Source organism: Nesoenas mayeri (assembly GCF_963082525.1).
Source record: "Nesoenas mayeri genome assembly, chromosome: 3".
Lineage (NCBI taxonomy): Eukaryota > Metazoa > Chordata > Aves > Columbiformes > Columbidae > Nesoenas > Nesoenas mayeri.
In genome coordinates this window covers 121,710,097-121,729,109 of record NC_137544.1, presented here as the reverse complement: position 1 = coordinate 121,729,109, position 19,013 = coordinate 121,710,097, and the positions used below count along the sequence as shown (strand labels likewise).

General features: G+C 55.3%; 1 protein-coding gene across 2 annotated transcripts in view; it reads right to left on the bottom strand.

Annotated features, from left to right (window-relative positions):
• RIN2 (Ras and Rab interactor 2) overlaps window positions 1–2,187 on the bottom strand; it is a 55,011-nt gene extending 52,824 nt beyond the window's left edge. For both annotated transcript variants that reach the window (XM_080342679.1, XM_080342683.1), the window contains exon 1: window positions 2,049–2,187. The gene's annotated coding sequence lies outside the window, so the exon portion shown is untranslated. The remainder of the gene's footprint in view (window positions 1–2,048) is intronic.
• Window positions 2,188–19,013: the final 16,826 nt, after the last annotated feature.

The following is a 19,013-nucleotide window of genomic DNA, read 5'->3' as shown; positions in this document are numbered from 1 at the left end:
ACGCGACCCACAGCCGGGCCGCCTGCGCTTCCAATAGTGGAGATCACCGTGTTTGCACCTTGTTCAGCACAAACGTTTCTCGAGCCACCAGAAGTTTTTGAGACAAACTTGAAATTCTAAAGCTTATCAGGATCAGTTTCTGAGCACGGACTAGTATTTGTGCTGGCTGCTCTTTCAAAGCCTCAGCCAGGAGGAAACCCCCGTTACAGCTACGGCACAACGAGCCCGCAGGCTGAGCCCCAGGGACACCGCGCCGCTGCCGACCGCACTGCCTGACCCCAAACCCCGGCAGGGGCAAAACCAAACAAAACACCCACACATCTGCAAGTTTACCCCAAAAAAAAACTACAGAAAAACTACAGAAATTCCTTGAAAAAAGTCAACTGCAAAAGGAATTTGGTGAGTGCATTCCCAGCAGCGTACAGGAGCCTTGTTCCACACAGCTGTTTCCATCACCAATACTGGTGATATTACTGGTGCTTATTACTTAGTTTACATTTTAGTTAACACAAAGAATGAGGCAGTGGATTGAATACAAATCCGTTCAATAAAATTAAATGCATCCTAGGGTTACTGTACTACATAAACATCTTCAGAATCACAGCACAATTTTGTTGCATAGCTGTGTGATTAACAAACAATTCTGTTTACCATCGTCTTCCTGCTCATCTAACTAAATATTCAAGTCCCACGTAGCTATTAAGAATTAAATATTTTTAGAACTAAACAGATGTAAAACTAATGAGACTTAACACAGATCTGACCTGAGGAAAGGTAAGAGCTTGGTTCAACAGCTACACCGGCACATTTTACCGCAGCAAAACACAGAATTACTCACGGAGTCAGCACAGACACAGCTGAATTGACGATGGAGCCACCGTGGAGTGCTGGAGCCCACAGCCTGTCCTGACCACGGCCTCACCAGCCTCACCGCTCACACGCGGGCAAACGCGCCGTAACTCAGGCACCTGGCAAGTCCTCAGCTGCTCCCACCAGCCACGATCCAGGGGAGAACCCATTCCCCATTGAACCCATTCCCCATTGAACCCATTCCCCATTGAACCCATTCCCGCAGGCACCGTCCTGTTCACCCCCAGGGCCTTTTGCCCACACAGGAATACCAGCAGGAACTCATGTTTTGCTCAGACCTCATCAAAAGGCACACGAAGGTGCTTCTTACTTACAAGGGCCTAAGTGTTACACTTCGGGAAACAAGCAAATAAAACAAAAGAGAGCTGAGTAACTTAGAAGGATGAGAAGACAAAGGAATCAGGCTAAGGCAGGAAAGCACACCTTCTGCTGTTCTACGTCTATCAAATCGGACCTGTGTGATTTAAAGTAAACTTTAACCAACATATGTATAAGGAAATATTTCAGAAGAGGAACTGGCAAGACATACGCTGTATCCCCACCTTTCGGGCCCCGGTAACCCCTATTCCAGCCAGAAACGGGACGCAGGTGCCCAGACTGAGCCCTTTGTTCAGCCCGGCTAAACCCGGGGCACAGCCCGAGCCGCCGCGCTGCCCGCCGGCCGGAGCGGGGCCGGGACCGCCCCGCGGGGCGACCGCGCACGGAGCTCCTCCCGCCAGGCCCGCTGACCCCGCCACACGGGGAGCGGGCAGCCGACGGCGGCCGGGCGGCTCGGCGGGGAGCGCGCCCGCAGGGTCTCGGGCGGCCCGCAGCGGCCCGAGCCCCGGCAGAGGCCCGAGCCCCGGCAGAGGCCCGAGCGCCGGCAGAGGCCCGAGCGCCGGCAGAGGCCCGAGCCCCGGCAGAGGCCCGAGCCCCGGCAGAGGCCCGAGCGCCGGCAGAGGCCCGAGCGCCGGCAGCGGCCTGGCGCGGAGCACCGGCCCGGAGCGGGCCCCGGACCGCGTCCCGCGGGAGCTCCCCGGCCGAGGCCGCAGGGGGAAGCGGCGCAGCGGCTGCAGCCCGGCTCCTCACCTGCGGCCCGGTGGGCACAGCGCGCTGCTCCGCGGCCCCAGCCCGCTCCGCGGCCCCCCGGCCCCGGCCGCCGCTTCGGGAGGCGGCTTCAAGCGGCCCCCGGCCCTTACCTCACGGCGGCCCGCAACCGGCAGCGCTGGCGGAGCCGCCCCCGGCCGCCGGGCCGAGGCTCGGGGAGGGGCCGCGGCTCCGTACCCGCCCCTCACCCGGAGCCGGCTGCCCCGGGGCAGCGCCTGCGCCGGCCTCCCGCTCCGCTCCGGGCCTCCCGCTCCGCTCCGCTCCGGGCCTCCCGTTCCGCCGTGCCGCCGGGCCGCAGGCGCTCCGCCGCCGAGCTGGCCGCGATCCGCAGCCGGGCCGGCGCCGCGGGGCGGGGCTGCGCGGGAGCTGCCCGCGCCGCTCCCGCCGCCGCCGTCCCGCCCCCCGGCCCCGCCCCCCGGCCCCGCCCCCCGGCCCCGCCCCCCGGCCCCGCCCCCCGGCCCCGCCCCCCGGCCCCGCCCCCCGGCCCCGCCCCCCGGCCGGGCGCAGCGGAAGGGCCGGCGGCGCAGCAGGGCCGTGACCGAGGGCTCCCGGGCGGGGCTCCCGGGCGGGGCTCCCGGGCGGGGCTCCCGGGCGGGGCTCCCGGGCGGGGCTCCCGGGCGGGGCTCCCGGGCGGGGCTCCCGGGCGGGGCTCCCCCGCCGCGCTCGTCCCGCGTGTCTTCTCACCGACCCCAGCTAACGAACTGCAGAAAATCCATTACAGCACCGATGCCATTCGGATGTGTGTGTTCCACAGCCCGTTCCAGGATCCTAACGCTATTTCACAAGTTCATTAGATTTATTTCAGTGCAAGCTATTTCAATAACAAAAGACTGGAAGATTTTCCCTCCAGTCTGGCAGCCGCTTTCTCTGTAATAGAGAAAAATTAAAAATGACAGCAACCGCCCTCAGACAGCAGCTGACTGACGAGGAACACACTCAGACACACGGTGGACAAATCTGCTTAAAGGGGGTATAGTGATTTCAAAATTCAGACCATTAAAATGAAAGGCAGATGCTCACCTAGATTTGAGGAAGCAGGACAAAGCAATGCTGTTGTATTTACAAGGTGGTGACATGTACATTAGTGCATGGCTTCTGTGAAAGCGGCCATTAATCTTCAGCCGTAAGAGACCCGGCTGGCTCAGGGATGCAACCCCTCAATGCATCCAGCAGCTCCTCTTGCTGCCGCTCCCATGTGATCTACAGCTGGCTTTTGGCAGAGAGGTGCGAAACCTTCTTGGCGTGCGCTGGCGCCAGCTGAAGTAATCCTGCCGCTGGTTGTGCAAGCAGCGGCGAGTCCTGCGAGCCAAACCCTTCCTGACCCACCTGCCACGCGTGCCACACAGAACTGGGACATTAAAATGCGTTTAGCACAAGGGGTTCCGTGGCTGCCTCTTCAGTCCTGCTGCCCTGGAAGCTGCTGGCGTTTACTCGGGTGGCCTAGCGGATGGTACTGAAGCGCAGTGTCACAGTGCCCGGCTCGGCACGGTCAGCGCCCCTGGCCACCCTTACGGAGAGAGGACACACCGCTGCCCCAAGAGCATGCGGGAGCAGTTCGGTAAGGTGCCCACCAGCCACAGAAGAAAAGGAGCAAACGAGAGTAGTAAATGAGAGGCAGGTCGGGACATAGCCAGCCGGGCCAAACCGCAGCAGAACTGAGCTCCAAGGGCTGGAGGAAATTACTGGAAAAGACTTTGCACATACAGCCTTTCACGTACCTGAGATACTGGGTGAAGTTTCACAGCTCGTGTTTCTTATTTATCCCTAACTGCGAGCCCGCTCCGTCCAGCTGTGAGCACGGGCTTGGCGTGACTTTCCACACACACAGTGAGCCTGCAGAGAAGCAGATTTTTCCAAGCCCTGAATTGCTGGGCTATATTTGTCATCGCATGGGTGTGGAGCAGAGCGCAATGTGGAGGCTGAAGGCTCTAAATGTTGGAGGGATGCCCTTGAGGACTTGACCGGTCCGGACAAGAAATGGCACTTGTCCTCCCCCAGCGGCTCACTGCTGCGCTGGTCACCTTTCCGAGCAAGGGAGGCCTGCCCACGCCTTCTGGTCTTGGCTGGGCCTGGGCAGCACGTACTTCAGCTCTAAAAAGCAGAAGATGTTTCTTATTTCCATTGCAAGAACAGAGGAAAGCAGCGTTACTGGGATCTCCGGCACCTTGAGCAGATACTGGGGGCCAGGAAACAGACTCGCGTATCCGCTGTCACACGCTGGCAGCTGCAGCAAGGAGCAGCGGCTGTCCGCTCCTCCACCGCGATTCCTGTGTCAGGCACTTCCCTGTCGCCGTCCCGCGCAGCAGCCGCGGCACCGCGAGCGCTGCAGGAGCGCGGGGCAGCTGCAGCGCCTCGTCACGGGAAAGCCGGAGGAGCCGCCGAGCTCCGTCTCCTGCGCGCTGAACGCGCTGCCGCGCCACACGAGGCCTGCGCGTCCCGCTGCCCTCCAGAGCCCGGGCACGTTCGCTGGTGACTTCAGAGTGATCTGCTCTCACCTTAAAACATGACCTGTGTTTCGGTTCATAGCACATGACAGCCATCGCTTCAGTACATTCAAAACCTTACCCCTTGGCAGTATTGTGCATATTACACTTTGGGCTGTAAGTTGTATTTCTTGTTCTGATTTGCAAAACAACATTGGCACTCAGCTGTGTTTTATAAGAGAGGAGGAGGGAGATGAGACTCAAACTGCATGAAGAAGGCACAGCAAAAACTGCTTAAGAGCAAAACAGACCTAGTTGTTTTGTTTTCCCGATGACTTTTTCATACAGTGAGCAGAGGGGACATACAAACTCACACACGGAAGGAAATAAACACCAAATAAACCCACAAACCAAGAAGTGAACAAGACCCGCAGAACTGAGCCAACTAGTCGTTCTGCAAGCTGCAGCAAGGCTGGTATTGGGATCCCGAGTTGTTCTGAGCTCAGGCGCGACCTGCCGCGTGCAGGGAGGCAGACGCTCTCTGTGTTCCACCCCTTCGTTTTCTGGATCCAGAGGAGATTCCATCTTCATCAAAATTTGGGTGTCACAGAGAGCACCTCCTAGTTAAGGACTCACTAGTGCTGAGGCAGACAGCTGTCCTGACCATGTAAGCCATATACTCCGAAACTTCATACGGTCAGAAGCCACAGGAGAGACACATGAACCTCAGAAAGCCGGGTGTAAGGAGCGTGCCCGGGGACGTCCCACGGCGGGAGCTCCGTGTCCCCGGGCTCGGGCAGAGCCGGCACAGACGTGCAGCGGCACCTCAGGCCAGGGCAGCCCCACTGGGGGTTCCCAGAGCAGCCCCTCCAGCGCGGCCGCGCTGCTGCGCTCGGGCTGGCTCGGGAGCACCGCTGCTGCCCCGCGCCCGCCTGCTGCGCGAGGCACAGCCACCCTGCCCTCGCCGCCCAAAGAGTGATTCCCCTCCAAGAGCAGCCTCCTGGTCACCTTACGCTGTCAGCGTGAGGAGAACAGCTCACGTCACTGCGGGCGAGGGTGCTCCCTGCGTCTGGTAGGAGAATGGTCCTGGGCCTCTCAGACAGCCTGGGGCTGAGCAATGGTGCCAATGGGAGGATAAAAAGTGCTGATCAATTATTTGCTGGGGGCTGAAATTGGTGAGACACGATGCTAGAATCCTGCAAATGAGAAACTGGTTAATCTTGTTGCTGTCTGGCACTGACAGAGCCACGTTCGGATGGAGAGAGCGGGCAAAGGATGTGACTTAGTCGCGGAGGGTGGGTTTTGAGAAGGCTGAACCCCTCCACTCCGGCTGGCTGCTGCTTCTCACCATCTCCACAAGCACAGACACCCATGCCAGGCAAAGAAATAGCTTCAGAGCTGGGACTTACGTCGTACTGGGCCATTCTCCCTTCTGAGGCAACACAGTAGTTCTCCTGTTCTGCTTTTTGCTTCACATCCTCATTACCATACTGTGATCAAGTTCCTATTGCATAAAAACTTGCCTCTGTACCCAGATAAGCCCATACAGCATTCTTGCATTTACTGAACTAAAGGCTACACAAATTGGATAAAAATCAGGCTAGACTAATGTTATGAATAAGCCCCATGTCACTTCTGCATTGTTATATGGCCTCTGCAACAGGGAAGGAGAAAACGTGTCTTCCAGTCCCTGCTCATGGCAGAGCCACTCTTTCTGCTGCTGCTTTTTTCCGTCCCCTTCTTTAGGGTTGATTGCAAAGGACAGGAATCTGCTGCGTGTGACCGTTGGTCGCTGCACCCACGGGAAGAAATCACTCTCGTTATTTCACGGTGCTGTGCTCTGAAGTTCAGCACTCTCAGCCTCGTCCCATGAAGGGAGATCGGGCCAGCAGCCTTTCGACACTGGCCACACCACGGCGGATCTCCACGTGGGGTGCTGCCGAGAGCTCCGGCAGCGGCCAGTGTTCACGCGTCCTCCTGACAGTCAGGAAACGAGTAAGCAAAACGCTGCGCAACTGCATTTCCAGTCGGTGCCACTTACTTTTACCTTCCTCAAGTATCTTTTTGAAAACAGTATTCAAATAAAACACGGATCTGCACAGGGATGCAGGAGCACTTTGACACGAGGACCAGAGCCCAGGTTTCCCAGCAGCCGTGCAGAGCACAGACCGCGGGCAAGGGGCACCAGACACATCCTGCCCCGCCTGAGCGCCGCGCGGGGAGGCGCTCGGGCCACGGCCTCTGATCCCGTCTCCCCGCAGCCTCGCTGGAGCAGGAACGGCAGGCGCAGTAATGTGCCTCAGCTGCCAAGGAAAGCTCGTCCCAGCTGCGCACGGGCCAAAGCTGTTCCTTGCTCTACAGCCCCAGCCAAAGGCCGTTTTTACGTGGCGCCCCGCAGGGAGGAGGGAAGGGGCGCGGGGCCGGCGTCTGGGCAACCGCTTCCGCACCCCCTGAACTCTGAGTCACCGAAGCTGCCTCGGACCCGCCGCTGAAGCGCAGCGGCTTGGGATGCTTCAACGCAGACGTCAGTTTTAAACCTCTCGGACGCACCAGCTACCGAGCGAACCAGCCCCTGCGCGCACCGCGGTGACTGCGGCGCTGGCAAACGAGAACGCGCTCTCACCACCTTCCAGAACCCACCGGCTGGCGCTTCCAGCGCTTCCCTCACAGCTGCCTGGACTTGCAGGAAAGTAACGTGTGCGAGTCATCCTTTCATCCTCACAACACTACTGGAGAAGAGGAAGGAACAGTGTGGGTAGACTGGCCACAAAACTGTTTGCTAAACAAAGTAATCTGTGCTTCAAATGTCCAGTTACAATGAGAAGCGACACGCACCACACCAGTTCATGGGAAAACAGATCACTGGGGAGAACTGTGATCAACTAATGATTTGTCACTTCAGCATGATGTTTTGACAGTGCGCTGCTTAATTGACCCAACAAAAATATGACTAATGTAGCTTCTGCTTCTTAATTAATACTGTTAACGTCCACCCACTGTTTCCCAAGACTTCCACCGCTTCACTATGCCTACACGAGCATTTTTGTTCCCACCGGCAATGCCTTTCTAAGGTGGCATCAGGAATCTGCTTTATTATCTCTCGGTGGCTGAACCCGAGCACGACAAACCTGGCGGAGAACCCAGCCCTCCCCTGCGGGGACGGCAGCAAGGCTGCCCGCGGCCACCGGCAGGGAGAACGCCTGCCGCTGTGGTGACAGCTCCTGTCTTTATTAGTGGAAGTATTAACATTTCTCAATGTGCCCTCACGTTATAGTCAAGTATTTTGCCTTCAGTTTGGGGCTGCCTGTGAAACCGGCCCAGGCACACGAGCCAACAGCCCGAGGACAAGCGGCTGCGAGCGGCAGAGGCGGCAGGCGGCCGGCGGCCCTGCGGTCGGAGCCATCTCCCGGGCTTGCGCATTGAAGCCCTTGCGGGGAGCAAGTCTGTGTATGTACAACAGGAAACAGAGATACACAATGTTGGCCTAAAGTGCCACTAAATATTGTTACCATTCCATAGAATGGCTAACAATTATGAAGCCAAATGGTAGGAAGCAAGAGGAAAATACAGTACCTAAAATATAACACAGGTGAGTCCAGGTCCATAAGTAGTTGTGGTCACAGAACCAGCGGATTGCTGCCTACTTATATCTGGTGCTTAATCTTCAGTCTGCAGAGAGCTGCGGCAGCCAGGAGCGAGGACAGAGCTGCAACAGGGCCACATGCTTGAGGCACCACCCGCGCGGACCTGTGCTGTACAGGCGGCCTGGGTTGAGCGGGAGGATCTCAGGAACACAGTAAGCAGCTTTGCGAATAAGGGTGTCAAGGTCTGGCCTGTTAGGTTTAATATTTTAATCTGCTATCTAAGTGTATCGCTGCTCTACTCAGCCACAGTGGAGTCCTTGAGGTTGAGGATTAGCGAGACCACGGGCAATCCCTGCCGTGCTGCGCGGATGAAAGCGATCGAGTGGCTGACAGAGGAAATAAGGTAGATACAGAAACCCATTAATTTCCAGTGGAGACAAAACTATCCATCAATATCTGACCCAGAGCATACTCTGGAAAGCTGGAAGCAGATACTGAAAATAAGCAAATCCCAATAGGCCTAATGCATATGTGATGAACCAGTTACTAATATTGAACCCAGCAAGCTTTGTCAGTAGCGACGGATGGCATTCCTGCTGGTATCTGAGACTCTACATGCCCTGGATGGCATTGTCTGCAACGCTAGAAGATACACCTCTAAAACCCAAGCTCCCACTGCAGTTAGCATGAAAGAATTTTGGGCAGGACAAGTGTTGATTTAAGATCGCACATAAAAAGATAATAGTGGATTTCTCTTTTTAACGTTACTTGCTTGAGACATTTCCACGGCAGCTAATACATTATTATGCCAATTCTTTTTTCTTTTCACTCATTCTTTAAAGGCTCACTTGTAAAACCTTGTGCGAGCAGCCGCAGTGAGCAACTGCCCTGGCCTGGAGTGGTTTCGCTGCACCTGCTCTCTCCAGGCTGTGGTATTTGTTTTTGTTCATTCTGGGCGGCTCTTCCCCAGCGACCCTCTTGGCACCGCGGAGGCTCACAGCGGCCACAGAGCGCCGCTTGTTCCCCGGGTCGGGGGCTGGGACGCGCCGCCTCTGGCTGAATGCACCGGAGCAGCTGCAGGGGAAGCGGGCAGAGGCTCCGCGATGCCAAGAAGGCCAATCGCCATGGCAGCGGGGAGGGAACGCACACAATCGGCATACCTGCAGCTTGTCCCAGTCCTGCGTCCGCATGCTGCCCTTCTGGGGACACCGCAGCGTCGCCTCTGCTGCAGCTCTGGAGAGCAGGAGGTGCCGCAGCCCCTGTGTGCGGGGACACCGCAGTGTCACCTCTGCTGCAGCTCTGGAGAGCAGGAGGTGCCGGAGCCCCTGTGTGCGGGGACACCGCAGTGTCACCTCTGCTGCAGCTCTGGAGAGCAGGAGGTGCCGGAGCCCCTGTGTGCGGGGACACCGCAGTGTCACCTCTGCTGCAGCTCTGGAGAGCAGGAGGTGCCGGAGCCCCTGTGTGCGGGGACACCGCAGTGTCACCTCTGCTGCAGCTCTGGAGAGCAGGAGGTGCCGGAGCCCCTGTGTGCGGGGACACCGCAGTGTCACCTCTGCTGCAGCTCTGGAGAGCAGGAGGTGCCGCAGCCCCTGTGTGCGGGGACACCGCAGTGTCACCTCTGCTGCAGCTCTGGAGAGCAGGAGGTGCCGGAGCCCCTGTGCTCCCATCCCAGCACCAGACTGGAAGCCCCGGCCACCAGCACTCGTTCTCCAGGGTCAGTTAACATGTCTCAGCACCCACGAGAGGGTGGGAATTCTCACTAGCAGCAGCAGAGCCATCCATCAACCAGTGCTCCTGCAAACACGGCTCCCGAAGTGGGAGCCCGAAGGCTGCAGTGTTACCCATCAGAGGACACTGTGCTGAGAACACAGGCAGGTGTGGTTTTGTTCAATCAGCAACAGATCGAAATCAATTGGAAATCATTAACTGCAACTTACAGAGAAAGGATCTCTCATCTCTAAAGTGGTGTTTCAAAGCAAATAGCTTTCCGGGTGGTGAAGACACAAGCTGGGCCTCTGCAAAGCAAGCCAGAACTGACCTCCAAAAGGAAAACAGGATTTGTGCCCCAGTTTTGCATCTTTGCGATGGATGAGGGTGGCTGGGTGGGAGAGGAGGGTTATTTCTCTGTTCACCACCTTTTGCTTCTGCTCTGCTGTTTCTTTTTGCTCTGCACCAAAGATTCCCCGCGTTGCTGAGGCGAGGTTTGTCACGGCTGAAGAAAACTGTGGAGACGCACAGCAACAGCTTCTAAAAAAGCAGAGTGAATGCATGACTATGAAACACACGCTCTGATAGCTCCTCCAGCAAAAGCAACGATGGCTTGCCCCAACACTGACTTCCCCAACTTAAACGAAAGCAGCTAGAAATTCAGTTACTCCCCCTGACCTCTGAAAACCAATTTCTAACTTCCCAGGCTGTAAGTTACACACATTTTTTCTTAACCAAAGTAATCACAAGGCTGAATCAGAGAAGATGCGTATTTGGCACATCACCCTGGCCGGGGACAGGGAGTGGGAGCATCTTCAGAGTCCAACAGCCAGCAGAACAGCTCCAAACTGTGATGAAAAGCGAGATTATCTCTGAACCAGAAAACCAGTCACGGGGAAGTCTCCACAGCATCCATAAGGATTCCAACTACTTTTTGGGTTGCCAGCGCACAGAGTTGGAAAGCAAACAATCGAACCAATGAACAATATTTTCAAGACAACTGCTGGGCTTGCACTGATGAGAGAGATTTTCTGCATTAACATCAAAGGTTGCACCTCATCCCCGTACTCACGGACACAGACACGGGATCAGCATGTGTGCCTTTCCTGCACCGCGGGACTCTTCTGCACATGGACATAGCTGCAGAAGTGTAAATAAACAACCTCCTCAGCCTACGACATTCCGCTGCTCTCCGCGGACGCGGTGGTGCTCCGCGAGGAAGAGACCACTTGGCAGCGTCTCTCACAACGACGTAAGAGGCGTTTTGGGTGAGGGAGCCAGTCCCGGTTACACGTCTTCTCACGCAAGGACCTCAAGCCCTCGCTCCCCAGCCGGTGTCCCGGGGGGCAGCTCAGGGGTCCCCCCGCTGGTGAGGCAGAGGAGGGAGAGTCCTGCGCCAGGGCCGCTGGGGCCGGGCTGGGAGCTGCCGCCTCTGCCAGCTGGCGCGGGGCACGGAGGCAGAACCGGTGCTTGACTCTAGAAGGCTTCCTGCAGCTTTCTGTGATGGGAACTGGCTGCATCGCAGCTGTAATCGCAGCAACTCCACATTGTTATTCCACGCTTTACTGAAAATATTACTCCACAAATGATTTCAGAGGGAGGACTGGATCTCACAGGCACGGCTGTGGGGGGCTGAACAAAGTCCTCGGGCTGGAGCAGTGACCACCAGCTCCCGCTGCCCCGTGTCTGGAACAGAATAACCTCAGTGCAGCAATTCCACGTCTGTTGGTGTAACAGAGCGGAATCCAACCCATTACACAATAACATTTAGAACTCCCTCGGTGTTTGCTTCCGTGTGGACTCAGACACGGTCGCACAAGCCAGCCCGCTTCTCCACGAACCACCGTGCTGCACGCACCTTCACAGCCAACACGCGTCAAGCGGCGGGGCAAATACAACGCACAAAACCCGTCTTTTCTTCTTCCCTCACTGCCCAGTTCAATAAACAGGTCAAACAAGCGGTACGAAGTACTCAGAACTGCGCCAAAAGTGAACAGGTCCCCGGGACTGCGACCCGCAGGGGCGCTCTGCTCCTGCGTCCACGCACACCCCGAGTGCTCAGTGAGTACAAAGAGAGGAGATTTTTATTGATAAACATTGTATTGCCGTAGTGTAGATGTCTGACACATTATTAAATCAAACAACAAAACATTTAAAGTAATTCATTCTAATAAAACTTCTTGATATTCCATAGACAATAGTGCTGTGAATTTTGTTTATAGTATAACACATTAAAAACACGGAAATATAAGTTTCTAATTCCATAGGTTACCAGCAAACAGAGAAAAAAGGCATGCTTTCGTTTCTGTTAAATCTGTAACTTACACAGTCAAGTGGAACAGCTATGCATAGAAGACTATTCTACAACAGGTTGTAAAACATACAGAAGAACTGACCTTATAATACTTGTACAAGTATGACAAAACCATTGTAACTCATTTCAAAAGGTAACGAATGTTTTGTCTGTGGCTCCACCATTTAACACTTGTAAGTTGACTTAATAAAAAGCTATTTTGAGCAGAATTGTATTACTAGAAACCACCGATCCTTTGTTTGCTGGCTGGCTGTAAATGAGTGTACATGACATGCGCATCTGTGCTCAGCTCCACCTACTTTTTCTTCTTTCGGGTTAGAAGCATCACAGAATCTTCCCACTCAGTGACAGGGAACCCAGAGTCTCTTGATCCCAACTCACACAGAAGGTGCTCGTACCAGTCACTCTATTGCTGTGCTTCCTGCGGCTCTGATGCCGCGGCTGCACCGCGGAGCAGGGAGCTCATAGCGCACCACTCAGAGGACTCTCGGTTACACCGCGGTCCGGTGACGGCGCGAGCGGGGCCGCGGGCTCCGAGGCTCGGCCACGCTGGTGCGCCCACGGGAGCCGCACGGAGCGCTGAGCTGACGGCGGCGGCTCCACGAAACCGCTGGGCGAGCCGAGGAGGAGGGCAGCGCCCCGAAGCTCGAGCGGCACACCTGGGGTTATCAGGCCTGCGTGCCTCCCGTTCCAGCTAAGCCTGGCTTATCAGCATACGAGTTCCCACCGCGCGCAGAGCCGGACTGCGTCCGCTCAGCACACGGTCTGCGGCCAGAGCGCCCGGACCCCGGCGAAGCACCGGCGCTGCCCTCCGGCACGGCCCTGCGGCGCGGCTCCAGTGGGTGCTCAGCAACAGGGACACCCGAACATCGCCAGAGCTCAGAGACTCCAACAGACCGGGAAAACACAACAAAAAAAGCCAGAAACCAAACCACAGAGCCAACCAAACCAAAATCCCCAAACCCCAACAAAGATCTTCCTTGTTTGGTTTCGGTCTTGAAAACATTCAATGTGAGGATGAACCTGACCTATCATTCCTTTAGTCACCTCTTACAAACGCTGCCTGCGCTAAGTGCCCAGTAACGATTTGCAGCTTTACAAGGGCAGTGAAGTCAATCAAACTATTCCTCAAGGGAACATTAAGTAAAATTTGCCCCTGAATCTCCAACCGAGCGGAGTTTGCCGCCCGCCAGCTCAGCTCACAGGTGTGCAGACCGCCACCCAACAGTCACACAACCGCTCACCTAGCAGACAAAGCGCATACCTGCGAAGCTGTTTGGCGTCTCTCCCCCTCTCCCTGATAAAGGGATGCGGTATTTCTCACCGGGAAGAAAAACCTTTCATCAGGAGGACAGGAGTTGTAAAGATCAAAGCGTACTCGGGCAAACCGCTGCACAACTGCAACCCCCGCAAAGCCTGCCGGAATCCCCGCAACACAACGAGCAGCTCTTCGTGATGCCACGTGACTGCTGAGCAACTACAGAGTCCGACTCGTGTCCTTTGCTTCTGCCATCCAGCTCAAAAACATCCTTTAGAACAAAGCTATTCCACAAACATCCTGCTTCGGCTTCTTTCGAGGACTGCAGTTCAAGTTCTGTGCCTGCTCCCTTGACCTAAGCACCGTGCAACCTCACGACACAAGTCTGAGATACAGAGGTGTACATTACACACATGGGTCTTGACTCGCCAGGGAGAATTACTGCAAGAAAAGTGTTGTTTCTGAGAATCACAGACGAAAATGCAGCTGAGCTCTGTGCTGGACAGGATGGGGAAGCTCACGGCATGCAGATTTTGAACATGACCCACCTTTACAAAAGGCTGACACAGTACTCTGTGCAATCTGCCTGGGTCTTCCCATTTTTACTTCTCTAATCTGAAAAATCCTCAAGTCCGTAAGAGCTGATGACACACAGTTTTCCACTCCCGACACACCGTCTGTGCAATGACTCCATCGTTGCTCTTGTACTTCCCAACAAGAAGCCCTGTGCGGTTCCCACAGACAGCAATGACGTGACACATTCTCCTGCAAGAGACGCACTGACCTAGAGGAAACCAGGACGGGAACAGGGAGTGAGGCACTGGGAGCGGCGGGGCCAGCTGCACGGGGGCTCCCAGGTGGACACTCGTGTCTGCTGCGAGCAGCGACCACCCGCCACAGAGCCGGGACACCGAGCGCCAGCTCCACCTTCCAGCGTTCGACGTGTGTTGGGAGGGAGATGAGATCTCCGCACCGAACCAGAGCCGCCCGCCGCTCCGGGGAGCTGGGAAAGCCCGGCGGGGGAACATGGCTTCCTTACTGAAAATTAAAAACTATATAACCCACCAAACCCTACTTGTTGGTATCTTACGAAGTGTGAATTTTAATTATTGCAAATAGTACCCTGTGACAGTGATACTACAAACATTAGAGCACAACGAGTATTTGCTCTTTATATAGGTCTACTCCTACAGATCAAGAGGCGAGCCCTGCAGAAGCACCTTTGGGTCTCTCAGCGTCTGTCAGCTTCTCTACTGATACAGGTTACACGAAGCATCCGAGAGGACTCACCAGCAACCGTGGCCTCAGGAGCACAGCACGATGCTCCCAGGGGCTCGGGCCGCTCGGTCCCTGGCTCAGGAAACCCGCCCTTGTCTTCAGGTGGAGACTGAGATGGGGCTCCTGAATCTCCCGCCAGCACGGGGAATGTCTCTTGAGCCAGGGGCTCGGCTCCCAGCGTACCACCAATAAACAAACTAAATGTATAAATACTTCAGTGCAGAACTTCCCGATCTCCTCAGTGTCTCACACGTGCTTTTTTCTTTCTTAAAGGTGTCTTCACGTTCAGAAAATGCAACTGGAATTTCAGATCACTAACAATAATTACAATTAGAAATATTACTGAATGTACAACAATAAGCTGTTCAAGCTTTTAACCTGCTATATTATAGATACGCAACTGCCATGCATCGCTCACAATACCTTGCTAATACAATGTGGAAACAAATAAAAACTAGTAACCATCTCTTGCATTTATAAGTAGATGTAAGACTATTTTAAATACTGATACATATAGCATCTTAGCAGTTGCCATGACAGGGCTTTATTCCTACGCAGGTGGCAGCTGCTTACTGCAGGGCTTCCTTTATACAACAGTGGATGTACTAGGTGAAGTGTGTGTGTATATATATATATATACACACACACACACACACATATATATGCTGCTGGAATACAAATCTACATTCATACATTTAAAAAAATTAATGCCAAAGATCTGCCAATGAATTATATGAATGTATGACTGTGCCCCTCAGTAAAACCAGTATAGTATCATCTGGCTTCATAAAGCAGAAAAGGCCCAGGTCAGATCTATAATCATTTAATCAGGCCAATTATATTTATTGTATAAGTGTCTCTGCATAACAGGAACTGAGCAGGGCTGTACCCGTTTCATTCATTTTGAGGCCACTTAAGATAAAGTATTCTCATATGTGCAAATTTGCCTCTGAAGAGTCTCTGAAAAGACATCCCATGAGAAGTCTTCCCATGTCCTGTGTAACAAGGGCTCATTCCAGTGGCTTGGGACATTCTGAAGGCAGACAGCAGGCTTAGACTGCTTTGGAGTCTGGTTGTTTGAGACTGGTGTGCCAGGCACAGATCTGGTTGCATTTCCTGCCATGAATTCACTGGATCAAGAATCCGATCTGTGCTGGCCAGCGCTGGGCTGCGTTACGGCCGCGAGTCAGCGTCCAGAGCCAGAGGGATCCTGCTCAGAGACAGCAAGTGGAAGCAAAGCCTTCAACCCTCGCAACACAATGAGCAAGACAAAGCCTCAAGGAAACGAGCAGGTGGCGGCTGTGGGGGGTGCAGGGATGCCTGGTTTTGAAATAAAAAGTGGCACATCGCGACATCTCATCTCCATCAGAAGTGCTCCTAAAAACAGCACCCGAGGTCCCAGGACACGTGCCCGCCCGACCAGCTGCGCGCCAGGAGCCGCCGTCCCGCAGTGCCCTGGGGAGATGGCAGATGGCACCGCGGCAGAGCGGGACGGGGCAGCGGCTCCACGCACCTGGCACAGCTGCACCGGCGCACATCTGGCTGCACACCTGTGCCTGCGCGGCGGGACGGCACACGCCGCGTTTGCAGACCGCAGGAGGAAAACTCAAGCCCTCTGCATTCATATGCTCACAAACTGCAGTATTGCAGGGTTTCTCTCTCCCTTGCGCTCCCCCAGCCTCAGCCCCCTCTTCCCTTACCAGACAGCTTAGTTCTTGTTATTTTAAGGTTTGCCAAGAACACTCCAAGATGCAGTTCTAAGGCTGTAGCAGCCAGAAGGAGGTTTGCCCTCTGCTCGGGACTGCGTTTGGCTGCCGCAGGCACAGTGCAGCACTCTACAGAAAATTAACCTTTCTCGACAAAGGCTGTCCTCAACAGAGTGAAGTCAACAAGTAACAAACACAGGACCAGGTCCCACAAACTGTCTTTCATTACCATAGTTCTGCCAGAAATAATCCTATTTACACGCAAGCTGCACCAGGACTCAAAGTCACAATATAAACGCATTGTTTTGTAACATGAGTCACAACGAATTCTCAGTGCTGGCTCAGGAGTCACCAACAGCAGCAGCAGCGAAGGGTCCTGGGTGGGAACCCTCCCTCTTTTTCCACCTCCTCCAAAAGCAAACCAGGTCCTCAAATTCAAAAGACACAAGCCCTGGGCACACTTCAGCAATGCAAGAGAACACCAAAGGAATTAACTCGCATATGGCAGCACAAGATATGTGCTCCAGGGTAAGCGTGGGCTCTGGTATTTCCCCGACTTGCAGCTTCGGAGCTGCCTGAGCACGGCTTGCCTGAGCAGAGCCTGCCCGAGCAGAGCCTGCCCAAGCAGAGCCTGCCCGAGCAGAGCCTGCCCGAGCAGAGCCTGCCCGAGCAGAGCCTGCCCAAGCGCAGCCTGCCCAAGCGCAGCCTGCCCAAGCGCAGCCTGCCCAAGCGCAGCCTGCCCAAGCGCGCCAGGATTGAATCAGGCCAGGGATAAGGTGCAAATGCCCCGGGCCCCTTGCACAGGGGCCGGTGTGCTGTGAAACAGGGTCACGTTTTCCCTCAATTGGCAATAAAAAGGTTGTATTAAATTGTTGCTGTAAAGTTATCATGTTGACTTTTAGCACCATTCAAATCCTACCCAGCAGATGAGGATCATATTGACAAGACTTCTGTCAGGTTGTTCTGTGGAAGATTTAAAAACTTGTTCTACAAGGCTGCTAGAAAAAGTAAAACAAAAACTACCTAAAATATACCACAATAAAGTAATTTTAAGTATATAAATACATTACAAAATCTGTTGCTTTAAACAAATTGTGCTTTTTCGAAGCTTTCCTGAAGTTAGATGCCTCCCAAACCTGGCTAACCTGGCCTAGGTCTCAGGGCAGTGAACGACAGATTCCGCAGACTCTGCCCCGGTGCACAACCAAACAAAGGCCACTTCTTCTCTCGTTGCTCTCCCAGGAACACAGAAAACCCCTCCAAAAGGACAGGTCTGTCCTCACCTAAGCCTGATTCTGGAGGCTCGGCCAAACAACTCCGAGCAGTCTGCGTGGAAGTAGATGCATTTACGAAATATGTTTCAGATTTGAGGTGACTGAGTGCTAATAGAATATTAATGTAAATTCCCTTAAAGCTACCTAGTTGTATTAATAGTTACTCACTTATCTTTTCAGATAAGAAAACAGAAAGGTTCACTGGTGTTCAAAACCCAGGTGCAGCAGCCCTTTCCAGGACTCGCTGCTGCCAGCACGTACCCTGGGCCCCAAAAACACCCCCTGGGTTTTGCCGACGATTTCAACAGAGATCAACCTCCACTCCAGTCGCAAACACCGAGAGCTCCGCTGCTCTCACCTCCAGCCGCGAACACCGAGAGCTCCGCTGCTCTCACCTCCAGCCGCGAACACCGAGAGCTCCGCTGCTCTCACCTCCAGCCGTGAACACCGAGAGCTCCGCTGCTCTCACCTCCAGCCGCGAACACCGAGAGCTCCGCTGCTCTCACCTCCAGCCGCGAACACCGAGAGCTCCGCTGCTCTCACCTCCAGCCGCGAACACCGAGAGCTCCGCTGCTCTCACCTCCAGCCGTGAACACCGAGAGCTCCGCTGCTCTCACCTCCAGCCGTGAACACCGAGAGCTCCGCTGCTCTCACCTCCAGCCGTGAACACCGAGAGCTCCGCTGCTCTCACCTTCAGCCCAGTGAACACCGAGAGCTCCGCTGCTCTCACCTCCAGCCCAGTGAACACCGAGAGCTCCGCTGCTCTCACCTCCAGCCCAGTGAACACCGAGAGCTCCGCTGCTCTCACCTCCAGCCGTGAACACCGAGAGCTCCGCTGCTCTCACCTCCAGCCGTGAACACCGAGAGCTCCGCTGCTCTCACCTCCAGCCCAGTGAACACCGAGAGCTCCGCTGCTCTCACCTCCAGCCCAGTGAACACCGAGAGCTCCGCTGCTCTCACCTCCAGCCCAGTGAACACCGAGAGCTCCGCTGCTCTCACCTCCAGCCGCGAACACCGAGAGCTCCGCTGCTCTCACCTTCAGCCCAGTGAACACCGAGAGCTCCGCTGCTCTCACCTCCAGCCGTGAACACCGAGAGCTCCGCTGCTCTCACCTCCAGCCCAGTGAACACCGAGAGCTCCGCTGCTCTCACCTCCAGCCGTGAACACCGAGAGCTCCGCTGCTCTCACCTCCAGCCCAGTGAACACCGAGAGCTCCGCTGCTCTCACCTCCAGCCCAGTGAACACCGAGAGCTCCGCTGCTCTCACCTCCAGCCCAGCGAACACCGAGAGCTCCGCTGCTCTCACCTCCAGCCGTGAACACCGAGAGCTTCGCTGCTCTCACCTCCAGCCGCGAACACCGAGAGCTCCGCTGCTCTCACCTCCAGCCGCGAACACCGAGAGCTCCGCTGCTCTCACCTCCAGCCGTGAACACCGAGAGCTCCGCTGCTCTCACCTCCAGCCCAGTGAACACCGAGAGCTCCGCTGCTCTCACCTCCAGCCCAGTGAACACCGA